We start from the raw sequence: 20661 nt of genomic DNA on the forward strand, positions 1-20661 counted from the left end.
GGACTTTAATGCTGATAAAATTAACGCGTGACTAATAAGATTTGGTATAAAACCCTCACATCATGCCAGTTTAGTCCATGTTTGCTTCACAGACTGAAGCCTGATCACAGCATCTGATACACTGGTGCCATGGAAATTCAGTGTGTTGTGTAAAAATCCAGACCGCGTACGTTATGGTGGGCTCAAAGCAGATAGGGACCTTCTTTGCTATAAACTGCATGGTTAATGATGCCAACATAGTTAATGTGGTAGCCAAGTCAACACCAAATCTCCTGTTCCCAGGGGTAAATGTAATCACGTGGGCAATCATTAAGACTCAGCCTCTGTTGTGATCAAAACTGCGGCGTACACACAAAAAACTCCCTCTGCTCTTAAAAAGCATATTTAGACCATTAGATAAGCCACAACTGACAATTAGGCTGTTGATCGACTCTCTCACACACATTTTCCTAAGCCTGGTTCACATTTTTTAACACAATCTTTTGCACGGAGTGAGCAAGAGGCTGCGTCTTTCAGTTTTTGTAGCTGTTAAAAATGTTGATTCTGTGTAGCTCGTAGGGAATTAATACGGTCCCGTAGTAAATTGTGCAGTTGTTATTGGGTTGCTGGGATTTGAATATGCATGTGTAGTCCTTATCTGAGCCAGATGTTTCCAGGTTGGGGCCATTTTTTTTCATGTGACTTAAAGGGTGTTAAGTAAAGGAAATTACATCAGCTGTCTTCACAGACTACTGTCACATGTATCCTCACATTCAGCCCAGTAAACAGGAAATTTCCTAAGAGAACAACAAATCATTTAAATGAGCTCCATGAGTTATAGAAAAATAAACAATTTTTTATCATACAAAGAAGTCAAAAGAAAAATCCTTGCAAAAGTGTTTCTGGGTATACATTTAGGTTTTTGCAAATGTGGCGTTGTGAAAGCTGTGGTCTACCTACTGTCCGGCAACCACCTGCTCTTCCCCACAGAGCAGGCAAAACATCTGCAACCTGAAGAGACTTGGCTGTCTAGTGTAAGCCCAGTGAGCAGACACCAAATCATAGAGGGGGGAGGGAGGACAAATGTGGAGAAATAAGGGGGACTCACAGATGTTGCATTGGAGATTAATGCTAATAACCCTAGCGCAAGGACAGGAGGAAAAAAAACAACCTCAGTGATCCAGATGTGTGGAGGAAGCAACTCCCAGAGGAGTAGTCTCTCCTCTAGACGGGATGGAGGAATAATTCATCCTCACATGAGCACTGCAGACTCTGCTTGTATTGTGTTTGGGCCAAATGGTCGCTGTGGATGGCTGGTGATCCGCCTCAGACAAACATAGCTGTCCCCTCCACCCATCCATCCATTGTCTTATCACAAAAGATATCTTACAACTTCCAAATTTTAGACAGTTTATCTACTCTATAAACTGCAATTGTTAGCATGTCTGAAAACTAAACTAATTACTTCAGTTTGTGAAGAAACTGTTTATGTCAAAGGCAGGGTTGTTAACTTTTTTCCAATAGGCACTTTTTTATTTATTGTTTGATAATAAATAAGTTATGGGCTCTGAAAAAGGAGCAAAAAAGATCCATCATCTGCACCTGCTGTAATCCCGTAAAAGTGCCCATCAATCACTGCCTTAGTTTCGCTTGAAAGAAAACCAATGAAATTCCTCCTTGCCCTGCTGTGCGTACTCTATCCCTGCCGTGTACGAGCCTGAGCCTGAGCCTGTATGAAACCCTGACGAGATGCTACTTTCAAAACTTGCTAGCTTTTCAACATTACCAACCCTGCCTTTGAAAATCAAAGCCTAAAAGCCTATCCTAGCCTATTTAGTCTTTAAAACCTGGAAAGAATCTGGGTTTTTAAAAACCAGAAAAATATGTTAATATCTGCAACATATCTACAGTATTTCTCCTGCAGCGTCCTCCAGCTGCTCCTGAGGCCAGCTGGGAGATGTAGTCCTTCCACTGAGTCCTGGCTCAGAACCAGCATTTCCATCCAGTCAGTTGTGGTTGGTATACCTCCAAAAAGGAGGCGTGTCATCACCTCAAGTGATCTAATAATTCTTAATAAGACTACAGCTGGTGATCACAATGAAAGGCCAAGGAGGAGTGCGGCTCAGGTTCCAACAAAAACAAATATAAGTCCTGTTTATTGATCATTTAAATATGTTCATTATAAGGGGGCAATGAAGCCATCGCTTGTTCTCGCTTGCTCAGAGAAACCTCCCTGGGATTACAGATGGCACAAAGTGTAGTTTCTCTTGCCGCCTGAGATGTGTTCATTGGCACAGCAGAGGGCTGTGGTAACACACTGTGGAGGCAGAAAAGGTTTGTGTTGGATAATACCCAGCAGAGAGGATTGTGCAACATTAGGTTGAGCTCACCCTGCGTAATATCTGGGATGGGGAGGGACCGAGACAGCAGAGAAACCGTCAGTGCAAAACTTGGAGGGGAATAGAAGGGAAGTGGAGCAAAACTGTCCCAGAGGACCAGTGGTCCAAATCCTCTCCTAATAAAAAGTAATAAGTAGAGTGACTTTGTCATGTAGATTTTGTCAGAATAAGCTGAGGTACAAACGTGTCAATGCCTACAAGACAAAAAGAGAGATTGTCGGAGGTGAAACTGTAACGATGACCTCATTTGCAGCTTTGTCAGGTCAAAGTGTGAGATGAGATAACCCACACAACATTATATTTCTTTTTGAAAAAACTGGAAAACTGTGTCTTATCATCTCAAAATTCAGGTGTGTACACCCACACTGGCACCGACCCAGTTCTTTGTAGTTACACATGCTAGCCAGATGCACATTCAGTACGCCTATAAAGCATACATTTGTGCACGCATGCAAACATTGAACCAACAGACTTGCATTTATTGGCACTGGTGTGCACAGATATAATTCAACAATGTATCTGGATCTGGATCATGCTTTAAACTCCCAAAATTCAGAACAAACAGATACAAACACTTATTTGTACCTGCAACCATTCTACTTCTTAATTCTATAAAGAACAATACATGACTTATTGACTTACTATTTATTGATTGTTTACTGTTTTTTATTGTTTTAACTATGCCTGCAAGGAAGGCAATCTTAGTATTATGTGTGTGATTGTGTGTGATTTTGTACTAAACTATCTGCTGCACAAAAAATTGCCCCATTGGGGACAATAAAGTAACTTGAACTTGAATGTGCATAAGTTATTATATATTATAAATATAAAACATGATACATGTTGCATTTTTTATACATAGTTTTTGCAGCATCAGGCAAAAATAACATCATGCCTCCATTTGCTACAGGCTACTCTGCTCTATTGATCTCATAGCTAAGGTAACCATTATAAGGAAGGGCAGCCGAGTGAAGTCACCGAGAATAATTTCCTCATCTGCAGCACCCTCTAAAGGAAAAGAAATGCAATTAGAGTTTACATCATGATGAAAGAAAATACTTCTTCATTCTATGGGAAAACATACACATTAAGAGATTAAGAGAAAGTATGTTTTTTACATTATTTGTTTAATCAATCGAAAACGGCATTCAAGACAAGAGGACAGTGTTTATAATTATAGTGAGTTATAAATTTGTGTTTTGGCAGCTTGAAACAACTTTAACCCAACTCAGGCAGGGGTGGCCTCATCTCAAATTTCCTTACATCATTATATAATTTCATTTTATTTAGCTTGATGTTTTTTCTATATCCCATAACCATCCTGTTATTCTTTGACCTCAGCAAGAAACAAGCCAAAACGATTAAAACGTAATCAAAATGGCCACTAGAAATAACTCCAACTTAATATTCCGAGATTTAGACAGAAGAACGGTAAATGAAACAGTTCCTCCTTCAAAGTGTTTGTATTCTTTGAATTCATGCACACAGTGAACTAAGCCTTCTCTGACTAAGATGCAGAGAACTTTAAGATGCATCTGAAGTTGATTGAAGCCCTCCAGCACTGACAGACACTTCTGCAGTGAGAGGGATGAGTGTGTGGAGGAGTGCAGACAGCGACCCGGAGCCAAAGTCTGAATACCACGTCAGTACGGTACAGTCCGGAGTACTGTAGCACATTTATTACAGCAGCTGGATGTACAGGAAACTGCTTGGCTCGTTGCGCACACTTATCGTGCCAAAGTGTTGGGGATAGCTGGCTGAGCAAAAAAAGTACATCATTTGCTGCCACACTCCTACTAAAAACAACTGAAACTCCCGCACTACTGTCTGGAAAACAAAATAATTCATCTTTGATATTGAAAATGACACAGAGCATCCAGCTGAATGGCAACATATACATCCAACTGGGATGAGATTTCACAGAAAAAGATGATGACTATGAACAACTCCCAACGTACTGCCATTGTGAGATCAGAGTGCAACGAGATTCAGTTCACTGTGGATCTAACTTCTCTGGCAGGGGAATCATTAAAACAGTCCCATCACTTGATTTCCCCGATGGCAGTGTTGCTCTTATACCCTATTGGTTCTCAATTAAATTGAAAGTGTTGCAGCATGAAAGGGCAACAGTAAATAAATCAGCTGCATGAAAGCTCAAAGACTGTCAATCAATTAGCCCATTAGTGAAAAAGTTGACAGGAGGGCCCAAACAGGCCTTGTTTTCTTGTGTGATTAGTAACTCAAGCAGACTAGAACGTTCCAAGGGACCACATTCTCATCTAATCCATTTGAGGCGGCGGCCCAGGATAACAAGGCGGACGGGGGGTCCCACCGTAACCTCACTGTTACTCAAACCAGCATCTGTTATTCTTTGTGTGCAAAAGCATTAACTTAACAACAGAGCCAGGGTCATCCACTATTCTCTTTATAAAGCAATCACGGGAGGCAAAATGGGCTTATTGAAATAATGAGCATGCACATACAACATCTGAAAAAGACTTGCAAGATTTCTCTTCTTTTTCGCTTTGAAGAGAACAAACACATTGGTGAAACTTTAAGCATTCTCTTTATTTCTCTTCCTCAGATATGTTGTAAAAAGAAAACAAATATCATTGCAGACTCCAAAGCACTTCTTGTCTCCAGTGTACAAAACTAATCAGCCTGTGTTACTTGCCCAAGGTCTTCCCACTTTTTATTAGCAATGTTCAGCCCCCAAAGTGAGGCAACATGAAAGAGAAAGCAGAGTGCTCATAAGATGGCTTCGTCTTTGCAATTTATGTCGATCTTGCTTGCTTTAGTGTGTTTACACAGAGATCAATTCCCAAACTCCAAGGGCCTACATTGTCAAAAATGAATAATTTAATAATGATAACCTTAAACTTTCTGTTTTGCCATATTTGCCTCTGTAATTTTCTTCCTGTTTCTTGATTCTTTTTTTTTCTCTGCCAAAAAACATGACTGGAATCAAAGTAGTGCTGCTTGTTTATTTCATAGTGGTGACAAATTATTTTTTATTTTTAACTTCTTTTTTTTAACCGAATTTGACCTTTGGCTGTTAACAGATTTTGAAAAGGCGCTTGCAAAGCTTTTGTCAGTGAAGCCTTGATGTCTTCTAATCTATCCTAATGTCTACACAGTTTTAATGGCTTCTCTTCTTGATTTTTATTTACTTTAAATAAATAAAAAGTTCTCACAGATTCATTTTCCTCACCCTTTTAACCCTTTATATAAGTCTGTGGCACCAGTGAGGCCAACAGCCCAGCACCATACCACTCTGTTATATCCGTTCCAGAACTGCTTAAGATCTTGCACACGCATATGTGAATATCCACGCTCCACATGGCTCATCAATGAATTATGGCCCACTGCTTTCCAAAAGATACCACTGTGTGAGTTCTGCTTAGCTGATGAAAAATTACATCAACATCAAAGAAGTCCTCTTAAAAGAGCAAGTTTAGAATAATTAATATTTGATAATGCTGAAACCCTGCATAAGCATACAGGCAATGAGTGCCTGATAATCTCTTAAGAATATGAAAAGCCCTAATATGCCATATTTATAGAGATTAAGGATTAAAACAGCATATAATATGCGTTTAAAAAGCGTTTTGCATATCAAAATACAATTTGTGAGCAGTGATTTAACGGTAGTTAATAAGACTCATTTAAAAGGCGTACTAGGAATGGACCCAGCAAGCTTCCCTCTGCCACCTTGTGGTCAATTTATACTACTGCAGGGGGGAATGAAAGGGTCTCACCATTTCTGTTGTAGTTGCATTTTTGAACTTGTGATGCACCAGTGTGATTTGTCCCTGTGCAAGGTTAGTGATTGTTTAAAAGCAATTGTTGTTACAGATGTAAGTTAAAGAGGGAATGCACTGATTTTACACATCGTGAGGAGAGTTTTCTACTACCCTTTATTTAGTCTTTTTTGGCTCTGGGCTAGCTTTGTCAGGACCTTGAAAAACTATGGATGCACCAATTCAAATTTTTCAATCTCTATGCCGATATACCAATGCTGATACCCAGACTTTGTGTATTGGCCGACTCCAAGCAATCCGATACCAGTGTTTCATTAATAAGCTGTATGACTCAATGTGTGAAAGGAACTGGGATCATTCTTTTATGTGTAAGGCAACATCACGCATTACAAAATGTAACAAATAAATAGATAGATATAATTTAGTGAATTGGTATTATTAAAAACATAAATTGTGCCCCAGCAACTCGGAAAAAAATCATTACAATTCAAGTATAAATGAAGCAAAACTTTAAAAGGAATAAAAGTTTCGGTATATAGCCTGTGTATTGTATACAAATATTTGTGAAATCAGTATCAGATTGGTGCATTCTTAAAGTCTGTCTCTTTTGAAGCTTCTGACTTTTTGGTAGCACAATACTGAGCACAGTAGTAGCTAGAGAAGTTCAAGACACTATATAATTTCAATATATATTCTGCTGCATATTGATTACTTTTATTCTTGATACTTCAATTACATTTTGCTGTTAATACTTATGTGCTTTTACTCAACTAGGCCCACCATATTTGATACAGGAGGTTTACTAGAAGATTCTTACATTGATGTATTGGCACTTTTACGTACTTAAGCAAAGGATGTAAATATTTTTTTTCCACCACTGCAATATATTGAATTATGGACACTGTGCATATAATCAACAGTGCACTAGTTATTTTAGAATCATATTTAAGATTTCATTAGGTTTAAATTTAATATTAAGGATTAGGATTAAACTAGGTCAGTCAACTACAATAGCTGCATTGTGTGTTATAGTGCAGCATTGGGCAAAGCTCATTTGCTAACTCTCAAGTCTATGACCACAGGTGTATTTATATGCCTGAATAAAAATCTGTCATCTTTTAAGTCACAGATAAATAACATTGGGCTTTTTATAGACAGACATTATTCCATGTTGGAAAAAGCAGAAGTGGGGATAATGTATGAATAAATGCCAATGAATGGAATAAAAAAAAAAAAAAAAGGTCCTTGCTGGTGCTTAGCTAATTCAGACATGGGACGCACGTTTGAACTAAGGCATCATTTATTATAGAAAAAAATGAATTTCAAATAGCGAAGAGGGGTCAGGTGCCGGCCTTGAATTCAGACCGAGGTTTGAAACTGCCTTCATTAGTGAGTTCACCTGTGCAACAGAGAGACAGGCTGTGCATAGCTACATCGGAGTTAGTAAACGGAGTAATTCCTCATACTGTCTTGTGCAATGTGATTTAAACTGGTTCTCTGGCTCTCTTTGTTAACTAGCTTCAGTATAATGATGTACTTTCCTGTGATGTTCCAACGCCATGGCTGGAGGCAGGAGTTTAGTCAGCAGCATGCAGGATCAAGAAAAAAAAAAAGCGAGCCACTGAAAATGGAGGAAAATGGCTTGCAGTACCCCAAGGTAGGAAATAAATTGCAGACGATAACTGAAGCGAGGCACAAACAGCATAATAAATTGTTTGAGATTTTTGCTCTCATTTTGCAGAGCAAAATCAAACTTTAGAGTGCACAGTTGGCAGGCCATTAAAAGAATTACTTCATGCTCTGAAAACAGAGGGTTTATGTCAATCCCTATATCTCACACACAAAGACAATGCACTCCTCGGATTTGCTTTGTGTTTTCTGCCATCTAGGTGGGTACGATGATAAGCTCAGATCACAGTGACGCAAGCACAAATACAGTAAGTGACTTGGAAATAGCTATAAAAGAAACAGATCTCTGTTGAAAAAGGAACTAAACCAAGAATTAATACACACTGGCATGAAGTAGATCAATATTTATGCCCAAATGTTTATGTCTTACAGTTTTTTCAGTATATTAATATGTATGACTAAAGCTCTGCATTCCACACATTTAATAATTTAACAAATGTAAATAAGTCATATTTTGCCCACTCTATAAATATTCAACAGATTTGGAGAAATTTTAGTTGTCTCCTGACTATTTTGTGTAATAATAGCAGTGACTGGAGCAATGTACATTCAAACATGTGTTAGTGAGCTGTTCCAATCCAATCAATATTTTATATGTATATGCATATGAGAATTACCACTCCAATCAACCACTGCAGACACCACACACAGACTGTTGTTCTCAATACACTGAACAAAGATATACTAAAGTTATACACACTGTAAGTCTGCCTGGCTTGAGATATCTGCTTTTTGGCAATTGTGTTTTGTGTAAAATAATAATAATTACAGGATATGTATATGTGTATATCTGTATGTTTGTATGTATATATACAGTATATATGTTTGTATACACTGTATGTATGTATGTGTATATATATATATATATATATATATATATGTGTGTGTGTGTGTGTGTGTGTGTGTGTGTGTGTGTGTATATGTATGTATTTAGCTGGACCTAAACAGTTATGGCAACCTCACACAGTTGCATACACTTTAATGCACAAGGCTTCCTTCAGTATTCTTCTAATTAGATGAAAGAAACAGAAACAGAAAAATACTCAAGTTCATAATTGCGACAATCAGAATTGGAGTTAACCATGCTTAAAGCTTGTGTTTCTGGATAGTTGGATGGAAATCATGTTAACTTATAGGCAAAGAAAATATAAAAGACATTAAAATGAACTGTCATTACAATAATGCACCTGTTCTAAAACACATTGATTGGGACATTATTTTGTAACTCCTGACTGATGAGGTTTGATATGCCTGATGGTTTTCCTGCAGAACCATGGAAATAACACTTATGCAAGAAAAAACATGCAACAGTGTTAATAATACATTTCCAGCATGCATTATGCATCATAATTCTAAAATTCAAATGAGGGTTAAAGCTCATTGCTTTACTTGTACAAGAGCAGTTGAACATTAAATATACAACAGTAGCATATCTTTTTTTCTAGTGAACCTTTCATTACAACCATTTTAAAATTCAGTTTATGATCACATAAAACACATTTAACCCTCTCTGTCCAAGTTCCACTGTGGATGATGACATTGTTAAACCCAGAAGAGAACAACAAAACATCTGTACCCTGACACTCAGTACAACTTCCCTGTTTACAGTAGGCTAACTTAAATAAATAATAGATAGGCTACATTGCAATTTTGTGGTTGTTGTTTAACCATATTGTAGTGACAGTCGACTTTTTAGACTATATGTGTCAGTATGGACAAGTAGACCACTTCATAAAATCCCACTTAAAAAATCGGATCTATGCCTTTAAGTAGCATGCAGTTCAAGGTCGTGCAGCCCATGTCACTTACAAACTTTAAGAAGAAATGTGTTGTCACATTACGTTATCCTCCAAGTTGAAATTTGGGAACATTTGTCGCTGTAATGTGTTTAAGTTATGAGATGAGAGCTCTGGTCTAAATGTAGGCTACTGAATGGCGAAGAATAAGTGCACATAAGGGTCGGTGTGCAGTTTGGGTGACGCTCATTCCTCTACCTCCGCCGTGAACATCCCTCTCCTCTGGACCAGAGTGCAACCTGCGTAATTTTAAAGCAAAATGGCGACATTCTAACAAAGGTAAAGCCAAGTAACCGTGACAGGTGCTGCTATGGGTGCAATGACAAACTTAAGGACATGAGTCGTCGTCCTGAGGTAGGTGTTACAGCCGGATACAGTTTGATGTGCGCAGGGATACATGGCAGCCAGGTGTGGACATTAGTCAGCGATGTGTCGCTGTGTCGCTGGGTCTCTGTCCAGGTATTAAAACACTGCAGTGAGTGACCGATTTCTGGACACGCTGCAGCTAGTCTTACCTCAACTTTAATTGGTTCGCTTTGCTACATTAAGTGTTTCTCCGAGACATTGCTGATGCAGTTTTGTCTTTGTGGCTCTGCCTGGGGACAGAGCAGCTAGCTGACTGTCGCATAGCCTGTCAAAATAAAGTCACAGCCAGTCGAGGCAGCTTTTTGCTATCTAGCTAAGTCGTTTCCCTTTGTACAAAAGCACAAATAGGTGTTTTTGAGTTTAGACGAGATTACGTCTAATTTTACAGTGATATTTATGTAGGATATAACCCATGCAAACCATTTGATGTAGAAGTAGCCTGCATGGTAAGTAAGTTTCCTATCTCTGACTTGAAATGGCCCATTGAAGTGATTTTGAGAGTATTGTGTGGTTGTTGGGATATTATGAGAACCATATTGTAGGGAAGCTGTTGACCCCAAAAGCCAGTGGCTAAAGCAAAGCTGAACTCTAACCTGCAAGTCAAGATAAGATGGTACTGCAGAAGTCCAGAGCAAGAACAGAAAAGATTAACAGCATCTGAGCACATTTTTTTTATTGTAATGAAAAATCTATGGAAGTTCTTCAATGACAAAACTACTGAGCCAGCATACAATAAAGACAGAAATATATTTACCACCCCCTATTTTACTTGCTTACTTAAGTGTCTAAAATGTATTTACTATATAGAGTCCTCAAAGGTTCCATACAAAAGAACTTTACAAAAAAATTGTCTGTGGCATGTACACTAATTTCTGCTTTCCTTCTGTCTACGTTCAACTAACTATCCCACAATACAATTTGTTATTTTAAAGATGCTCAAATTACATTTGTGCAATACTATAGTATTGAGTAATGGTGCAAATGACATTGATTAGCAAGTAGTCTATATCAACGACACTTCTGGAATGTTCAGATGCCGATGGAAATTCTGCCGAATGTTCCTTAAAGCTTCAGTAGGTAACTTTTGTAAAAATGTATTTTTTTACATATTTGTTAAAACTGCCACTATGTCCTGACAGTAGAATATGAGACAGATAATCTGTGAAAAAATCAAGCTCCTGTGGCTCCTCTCTGTGCTCCCACTGCCACTTGCAGAAATACACCGCTCCCGGTCAGAAACAGCCAATCAGAGCCAGGAGGACTGTCTTAGCAGTGTCAATGGCTGTGTCTCAAATCGTGCACTTCAGTACTAAATACTAACTTTTTGAGTACATAGTGCGTTCACATTGTCGAAGTGCAGTCAAATGCAGTGTACTTAAAATACCCGGATGGTGCACTCAAACCGGTCTCAAAGTTAAGTGTAGACCGATGGACACTTTCCACACTCAACGGTCCCATCTTGGCTACGTAGCGGAAGGGGCGAGCTAACAACCGTTGAAAAACTTGATAGCGCGCCGAAGACGCGATAGCGAGACCGACGGATATACAGTTAACGTGAGTGTTTTTGCTATACATATAACATTGTAAATGTATATTTGGTTATTTTTACAGTCGATAATAATTTTTGTACCACGAATTATAACGTTTTTAGTACCTAATTTGACGTGCTAGCAAGCCACCTTACTAGCTAACAGCGGAAGTTTAACCATATTGGCAAATAAGTTATAGCTAACGTTACATGTTTTGTAGTATACTGTTGTTTGTGTTAACTTTCGTCCCATTGAACGATTTTAGTGTTAGATGTAGATCTTAAACAGTTGTACATAATCCGATGATCCGATTCGCAAAATACGCATCAGCTGATTGCCAGTAACGTAACAGTAGCGTAATGTTAAAACGTATCCACTGTTTTCTGCCTCCACCTGATGTAATCCTGTTTATTGCCTCCCCTGATGATTATCCTGTTAACCCGTCTCTTCAGGACAAACGAGGAGTGGAGGGCCGTCATTTAGGGTGACGATGGCCATCAGACCGTAGAAGGATCCCCTGGAGAGTCTGAAGTCCCCCCTCATGTCCCTGTCCCCATCAGACTAGCTACGCGCCTGGGGGGGGGGGGGGGGAACTACAACACATTTTTAAATAAATTATTAAAAGTATTTAACTTTGTTATCTTTTGTATTACACGTTGCATGACTGTAGCAAACATATAATGAATATAAAGGAATGGGTCTATTTAAATGTCAATTCTGTTCCCTCTGCTTTCTCTATTGTATTGTCACTGTATGAAGACCATTTAGAACAAAAATACAACTTATATAAAAGATGTAATGATGGTTTGTCTATTAGGTAAGTTGTAAGGGGTAATGCTTCATAACAACAGTCTTATCTCTGGGCAACAATGTCCTCATGAAACCGTTGAGCATTAAAATGAACAGTAACGTAATGAATGAATATTTTACTTATTTTTTTAGAGCAGAAACATAAGTATATACTTAAAAGAGTGGACTGCAAAGAATGGGGATAATTAAGAGTGCAGTAAGAACGAATATTACGATACAGTTGTGTGTACTGTTTGAAGCTAATGGGGGGGGGGGGGACATGACGGCCGGGTCGCAATTGTCATCCTGGCGTGACACGGAGCAAATATATCACATTTATTTTTGTTACAATATCAAAAACAAAGCAGGAATTATTTTTCGCGAAACAATAGCAGACTGGAATGCTCTCCCTGGGGAAATTCCCAATTGTACAGAAGAAGAAGGGATGAAATGTGATCGTCATTTCCGGTAAGTGCACATGGAAGTGCGCGATTTGAGACAACACTCCTCTGTCAAAATTTACGCACTATGTAAGATAGTACGTAGTGCACGAAGTGTACTTCTGTAAGTGCACTAAGGGAAGTGCGCGATTTGAGACACAGCCAATCACTCTCGTGTACGCGCTGCTCATACCCCTCCCCCGCACAGCGCGTGCCGTGTTCAAGCTCAAGCCAGTGCACTGTAGCTGTGCTAATTGCGGAGAAACAACTTTTCGGGAAAACTGCCAATTTCTCGAGTGACACCTGCTCAGAAAACAAAGACGGGCAAACAGAAGAAGACCGATGACGAAGAGCGAGCTAAAAAGAAAGAATTAAACCGAGCCCGAAATAAAACGAGGGTCAACATCGAAGCGGCTTTTCAGAGGTGGAGGGAGCTACGCCTCCTGAAAGGATTCAACACGGATTCAGAGCTAGCGTTAGCCACATTTCTGGTTGACATGTAAGTATCCCTGCTTGATTTGTTTCATTTTTTAAGAAGTACACAACTAAGATATCGATGGTTGCAGTACACTTTCAGTACACTGGTGATAGCGCAAATCTCAGTTTAATCTGCAGCTTGTTGCTAAATCTAACAGTTAGCTTGTTAGCTTGTAGCACGGCAGGAATGTTTTAGCAGGTGAAGTTTAGCTTTACCTGCTAACTCCTTCACCCTCAGTATAAGCAATATTGTTTCGATGCCTACATTTAGTAAGCCAAAATGTTTTTTTGTCGATCACAACAAATGTAGCTATGGTTAAACTACTTTAATTGTGCGCTGTCCCTATCGACGTTTGGCAAGGCAGACTTCTACTTTTGATTGTTTTTAAACATAACATAAACGTTTTCTTCCCCCACAGGATGTAATTTGTAAATCAAATGTCTGACACAAATTCTTTGTGCTCCTTTAACAGGTCAAACAAGGCCCAGACACAGAGGCACGTAAAGGAATCGTCTTTCAGTCCAAATCAAAATGTTCAGTATTTCCTTGTGCAGGAGTACTTTGCAAAAAAAGCTGATTTATTTTACCCATATTCTAATAAAACCTACATATTTCTAAGATGTTGTTATTCCTTGGCTTATTGAGCTTCCTCACTGATTCATCATTCCTACTGACAGTTTACTGTTTTAAATTGATCCAAAAGGTTATTTAGTAATATACTGTGTAAAGTGCTACTTTTGTTCTCACAAATGAGTGATTACATAAACATTTTTAAACCCTTTTTATTGAAAAATGTACAAAGCTTTTAATAGAAATATTTTAAATAAGTAAATTGTTTACATAAGCTATACCCTCAGAATAAATCCCCTGTATTGTCCATGAGGATGTGGAAAGCATCAGTGGCCCTGCTTACTAGCCTGCGCGTTCACGGCAGGCCCCGCTGTGGGGGAGGAGCTGTGGAGGGGGGGGGCTGTAGCGCAGCAGAGAGCAAGGGGGAGGGACCTGTAAGGTGTGCTTGTTCAAATTTTTAGGCCAAGTCCACGTTTTCTCAGAACTCCCTACTGCAGCTTTAAAGGCTGAATATCCGTCACCTTCTGCTTTCTTTATGTTGGTATTCTAATCTCCCGTCAATTTATGACGACTATAGTAGGGCTGCAACGATAAGTCAACATATTTGACACGTAGATTTATAAAAAGGTTGACGTAAGTCAACTTGTCAGGGCTCCAGACTCTGACCAAATGGTTTTATTTTGCAACCATTTTCAGACGGTGCAAACATTTTTTAAAACTATTTGCACTTGTGCGACCGGCAAATTTTATGACTTTTTAATTTTTAGATTTTATGTTAAAAAAGGAGGAAAGACTGAGTCTGTCAGAAATGGCCAATGTGTGTGAGAGGGAGAGGGTCCATGAGTGATTAGTTACTACGTGGGTAGATAACGTTAACGTCATCTACACTCGTGTTTCGCCCTTTCATAGCGTCACACTTATTTGTGTTGATAGACCTTGGCAGTGCTTTTATATTTGGTCTCGTCACAAAATCGACCGTGACATTTGCCACACGCTGCGGTACCACTCCCTCACTTGGGTGAGAGAGATTATGTTAGAGAGGCGAAAAGAGGAGACCACTTCTTTGGAAAAAAAAAGGCGCTAAATATATAAATCTTACCTTGTAAAAACAAATAGTGCTGTGGTGGTATATATGTAGCCTATCTATTTGTACGAAGAAGCAAAGCATTCAAGTAAGGCCTTGGCTTGTCTCTCCTCTTACATTAAATAAATCAGCAGTTCGAGGAAGCAGAGATTGAGGGCGTGACAAACATAACTGTTGACTAGTTGGCTAATTTAGAGTAGACTATGGTTAACTGCTCTTTAGATCTCTCCAAGGTAAGTTGAGAGAGCTAGCTGGAATATCTGTCCAATCTGAGATATCTGTTGCATGACTAAAACAACTTTTAAACGCACACATGTTCCACCAAAACAAGTTCCTTCCTGAGGCTATTTTGCAGAGACACCATTATTGCCACAAGATGATTATGATTGGTTTAAAGAAATGCCAATAAACCAGAGCATGTTTTTCTTCCATCACAGAATGCTGTGTGGACTAGTAGCCAGACCCTCCTCCACCTCGCCGTGGAGCAAAAGGTAAAGAAGCTTGATTCTCATTGGATCACAATATCAAATGAAAATTTATCTTGTCAGTCCTCAAGTAATGCATTTGTTTCTGAACCACTGTGGTTGGATCAATCGGTGTCCTGTGAGGAGCTACATGCAGATACGGGCGTGGTTTAGGTGTGTGTATGATGACACTGAGAAAAAAATGTGACAATGACAGTGTTTTAATAAAATCTATGAGTAGGGATTAGGATCCCATGGGAGTGGCCAGTTTTAGCTTTTTTTGCAGTCAATAAATAAATAAATATACAAGCAGCTCCTCTAATCCTTCAAGCACAAAACTGTTTTTTTTCTAATACCGGTGCCTAAACCAATACTTAAAAGAAAATAAGAGCACAAAACGTTTTTTTGTTGGTGACATTAAACAACTTGTTCATTAAGTCCAGTATGGTTGAGTTCAAATTATATATTCATATAAAATGTAATACCAATAACTTATTTCACCATTCAGTTGCTAAACGACAATTAGAATAACCACAAGATGACAGGATACGTTACAAAATAATTGAAAACACCATGAGCTTACGAGTTGCAATTGAACGCACCCTTACAGTAAGTCCCATAGCTGTTTTTTTTTCCCGACAACTCTGATTCTTGCAGTGGCCGTGGTGTCTCAAACCTTTTTCAGCATCTGTATTGAGACATTTAGACAGGTTATAATGCCATCATTTGGTATTGTCACACTGGGTAATTTTGGGACCAATTGGCAATGATTTGCTGTGGACCAGTACACTGGTAAGAGAAATTGCTCTACGTCGCTGTCCATGAAACACTGAGCGAGTGTCAGTCATAGTCTTAATTGAGACTCTGGGAGTTTGTATTCTGCTTTACCAAGGGTGGTGATTGTGAATAATATCAGCAGACCCATATCATTTATTCATCCATCAAGCCACGCATCCATCGACACATTTGGCCAAGGGTGTCCAGTCAGAATCCTCATATCATTAATAGGTCAATCTTTTTTTTTGCAATACCAGTACAGTGCCCGTTGAAAATGTGCTTGTTTGGAACGGGCCGATTGCTTGACCTGTAGTATTGCTGTTTGTAGAAATCCCTAACAGTGTCACCAGCAAAGCACCCCCACACCATCACACCTCCTCCTCCATGCTTCACGGTGGGAACCAGGCATGTAGAATCCATCTGGTCATTTTTTCTCCGTCGCACAAAGACACAGCGGCTGGAACCAAAGATCTCAAACTTGGACTCATCAGACCAAAGCACAGATTTCCACTGGTCTAATGTCCATTCCTTGTGTTTCTTGGCCCAAACAAATCTCTTCTGCTTGTTGCCTCTCATTAGCAGTGGTTTCCTAACTGCTATTTGACCCTGAAGACCTGATTCGCGCAGTCTCCTCGTAACAGTTGTTCTAGAGATGTGTCTGCTGCTAGAACTCTGTGGTATTCATCTGGTCTCTAATCTGATCTGCTGTTAACTTGCGATTTTTGAGGCTGGTGACTCGGCAGGGAGACAATTTTAAGATCTGTCCAGGGACAACGGATGAAAAATAGCCTTTTGGCTAATTCTGGTGCATTTACAGCAATGTTGATTAATGTACACTGTCCCTGTCAAATAAATTATTATTATTATAACACATTCAAAGTTTTCTCAATTTTCCGGACCGACTAACCTTCATTTCTTAAAGTAATGATGGCTACTTGTTTCTCTTTACTTAGCGGATTGGTTCTTGCCATAATATGATTTCTAACAGTTGTCCAATTGGGCTGTCGGCTGTGTATCAACCTGACTTCTTCACAACACAACTGATGGTCCCAACCCAATTAATAAGGCAAGAAATTGCACACTTGTAAAGTGAAAACCATTTCAGGGGACTACCTCATGAAGCTCATTGAGAGAACACCAAGGGTTTGCAGCACTGTCTCAATGTCTCAAAAGAGCAAAGGGTGGCTACTTTGAAGAAACTAGAATATAAGACATGTTTTCCGTTATTTCACACTTTTTTGTTAAGTACATAATTCCATTCATAATAAATAGTCATGAAAATAAAGAAAACTTATTGATTGAGAAGGTGTGTTCAAACTTTTGGCCTGTATAGTAAATACATACATATACGTCTCACTTTATTGGATAGATGTCATTTTCAGCATTGTCATCAAACTAAATTTTTGACATCATAACTAAGGGTAGTATTGTGTCTACTACAGACAGCAAGTGGTATGCTCGTACACATATCAGTAATCAGCTCAGGAATGGAGGTTTTGCAAAATCTAAGTGTAGACCTACATAAGTGAGTCCTTCACTCTTGCAGAGATCTAAGGATTAGCTTACATATCTATAGGAAGAAGTCAGTGGCAGCTTAACAGCCTAGTGTAGGTTTCACTGCATTAGTATACCACTGAGAGTAAAGGAGTCAACTGCTCGACTAAATAAATCAGATGGTCAAGGTATGTTCTCCACAAATTGATTATATGTCACTTTACAAGGTCAAATATTTTTACAGAGATGCCTGAAGTCCCTGAATGCTCAGCATAGCAAACAGTTATGTGTTCTCTGCAGCCTGGCTGGCTGCTTACACAGCTATAAATGAAAACACCTGGGACTACTTAAATGGGAATACACTGGCCTGAATTAGCAACTCAGCTGAGGAAGAGCTGCAGAGATGAGATATTTTAGTAATCAGGTGGATGTACCAAGAACATTGAGGTCTGCAAAAATATATCAGAGGTGAGGAAATAGGGGCGTCATGGTTTAATATAATCCCACCGGCTGAATCACTACTTTGGCTTATTAAATTGTCTGAATAGAATTAACAACTATAACAGTTTTTTTCTCTTGGTAATGACATACAGTATATTGAGCTGTTCAGTTTTCTGTTTTCAGTTGTATGAAATGAAAATATAAATGCCAGTTCCCAATAGAGAAGCAACCAAAGATTATTTCCATTATTGTGTTACATTGTCAGAAAATAGTGAAAAACATTAGTCATAATATCCCAGACGTCAAAATTGGGTCAGTAAAAGCTTGTTTTGTCTGAAGAATGATTGGATTTTACATTGTATCATCACATGATTGAATAGAGACTTGACATTGGACAACATCTACATACATATTACTCAGCAGTCATCATTGCATATCTGTTTACAGTGTTGGGGGGTAATGCATTGCTGTAATCAGATTACATTTGTTTGTAACGCAGTAATGGACACGCATTACACTGTCTGTATATGGCGGAAACGCTGAAGGAAATAAGAAATTCATTAGATTAAATAGTTTTTATAATTTTGTATGTAGTTTTTATTGTTCATGTAGAGTGAGCATATCATTTAGCTATAGATCGTTACTGACAATTTTACCCAAAACAGAAAAGAAAACCATGGCGGGGATGGGTTTGCCTTTTTGAGTGTATATGGCACAGTCTTTGGTTTAATGCAAGTCCTTTTTTGAACACAGGCATATTTCCGAGGTGGCAATCGGAATTACTCGCAAGGGTCCTTTCTTCTCTGAATATTTGACAAATCATTTCAGTTCTAGTTTCCATGTTCTTGACATTTTAAACCTTAAAGCACTACTTTGTAGGGCTGCACGATATTGGAAAAAAAATTACATTGCAATATATTTTTTCCCCCAACGATATATATTGCGAGCCATCAATACAGGCTAAAGTCAATAATTACCATTTCATGATATTGATAATTTAAGTAATAAACAAGCTTTATTACAAGTGATAAAAAGGTAACTTAAAGCTACATTGTGTAGGAATTTCTCCCATCTAGCGTTGAGATCATATATCGCAATCAAGTCTCTCTTGCCACGCAGTTCAAAGTACGTATTGCAGCTACGGTAGCCTTCACTCTTCAAAAAGCGAAAGTGTACAAAAGGCCGTCTATCAGCCAGGCTTGTTGGAGTGCATATCAAAAAGTGGCGCGGACGCTTGCTTCACACCACAAACGAGCATGCGCGCCACCCGACAGGAGCGGTGCGCTGGATAATTAACTAGTTGGGATTTTGGCTTGAAATAAAAAAATATACAAAACCAATTATAAGCATTTTGGTTCACAATCTTTTGTTTTTAAGTCCACTTTTCTTAGCCAAAGTGCCAAAGTCATGGCTTATGATGAGTTTAATACATTTTGTATTAAATCTCCTAAACAGAATATTACTTAGCAGTATGTATCCAGTATGCTTTGTTTACTCAAGGTTTTTAGCTAAGAACAAAGGTCTATCATCCTTTTCAGGCTTGAGGCTGGTTCGTTGGCAAGTAACAATGTCGCTACTAGTACTGAAACATCTCTCTGATGGCGAGCTTATTGCAGGAATAGTATTTGCGGGCAAGTCTGGCGAGTCAAGGAAAGTTTGTGTACTTTCCACAATGCAAGTGGATCCTCCTCTTTGTCTATTGGAGGTGTTAGCATGTAGGTGTTTAACTCTGCTTCCACAGCATCCTTTAGGGTCAGACAGGAATCACCTTTTGCTACAGTTTCACTCTGTTTTAAGAAGCTTCTTTACTTTCTTACTTTCCTGGGCTTGGTAACATTGGGCTCGACGTCAGTGCTGCAGCGTGATGTCTCGTGGCATTCCATCATCTGTGATGCCATTCTGGCCTTAACTTCTTGTCTGCACTGATTAAGTCCATCTTGAACCCGGGGGTCCAAAAAAGATGCCATAGCTTGCAGCTTCTGAGTATCATCATCTTTGTTTTTCTCGTTGAGGAAATCCAGAATCTTCTTTTTTATGTTCTTGGTGAAGTCTGTGTCTCCCTCTTGCATTTCCAGTAGTGAAGTGTTGAAGAGCTGAAGAACTGGCTTTATAAAGGAGACACTGACGTATTCATCCCTGGAAAGTGCATCAGTGAAGTCCAGCTTTGGGCCCAGCAACTTGCTTACAGATTCCAGGACATCTATATCTTGTCAGGTTAGAATTAGATGCCGCAGCTTCTTGTCTGCCGACGGGACCTGAGTTAAAGCCTGCTGCTGCTGCTCTAATATCCTTTGGATCATCAACTGTCTGGAACCCTATCTTGTTTGGCATTGTGACATTGGACAATGTAATGGTAGATTGAGTTCCTTCTGGACTTTTCATAGGGCATCTCTGGCCTTCCAGCTGTGAGAGAAGTGGCTCACCAGCTTCTTGCAAACTCCTACAGCACAATCAATGCGGCTATACTTTTTCACTGCATTTTCTAAGGGGAGAAAACAAACAAAACAGTGCAAACTTTAATTATTGAAGCACGCTGTTTTATTGTCAAACAATAAATCTGCTAATAAAACTATTTTTTGCCACTGATTGAATAATAGGTTGTTTA

The 20661-nt window shown here is 39.0% G+C and overlaps 1 protein-coding gene and 1 long non-coding RNA gene across 2 annotated transcripts in view; one reads left to right on the forward strand and one right to left on the reverse strand.

The window, feature by feature from the left end:
- Window positions 1-1431: 1431 nt before the first annotated feature.
- Window positions 1432-18491, reverse strand: LOC116695866 (uncharacterized). The gene is made up of 3 exons (XR_004333571.1): window positions 18412-18491; window positions 17057-17062; window positions 1432-1443 (listed from the first exon to the last, which is right to left on the reverse strand). It is a non-coding gene; the product is annotated as an uncharacterized LOC116695866 (long non-coding RNA).
- The window catches only part of znf644b (zinc finger protein 644b), a gene marked incomplete in the record, with an annotated part of 36689 nt that continues 25746 nt past the window's right edge, over window positions 9719-20661 (forward strand). The window contains 1 exon segment of the mRNA XM_032526388.1: window positions 9719-9903.

Source organism: Etheostoma spectabile, chromosome 9 (assembly GCF_008692095.1).
Source record: "Etheostoma spectabile isolate EspeVRDwgs_2016 chromosome 9, UIUC_Espe_1.0, whole genome shotgun sequence".
Lineage (NCBI taxonomy): Eukaryota > Metazoa > Chordata > Actinopteri > Perciformes > Percidae > Etheostoma > Etheostoma spectabile.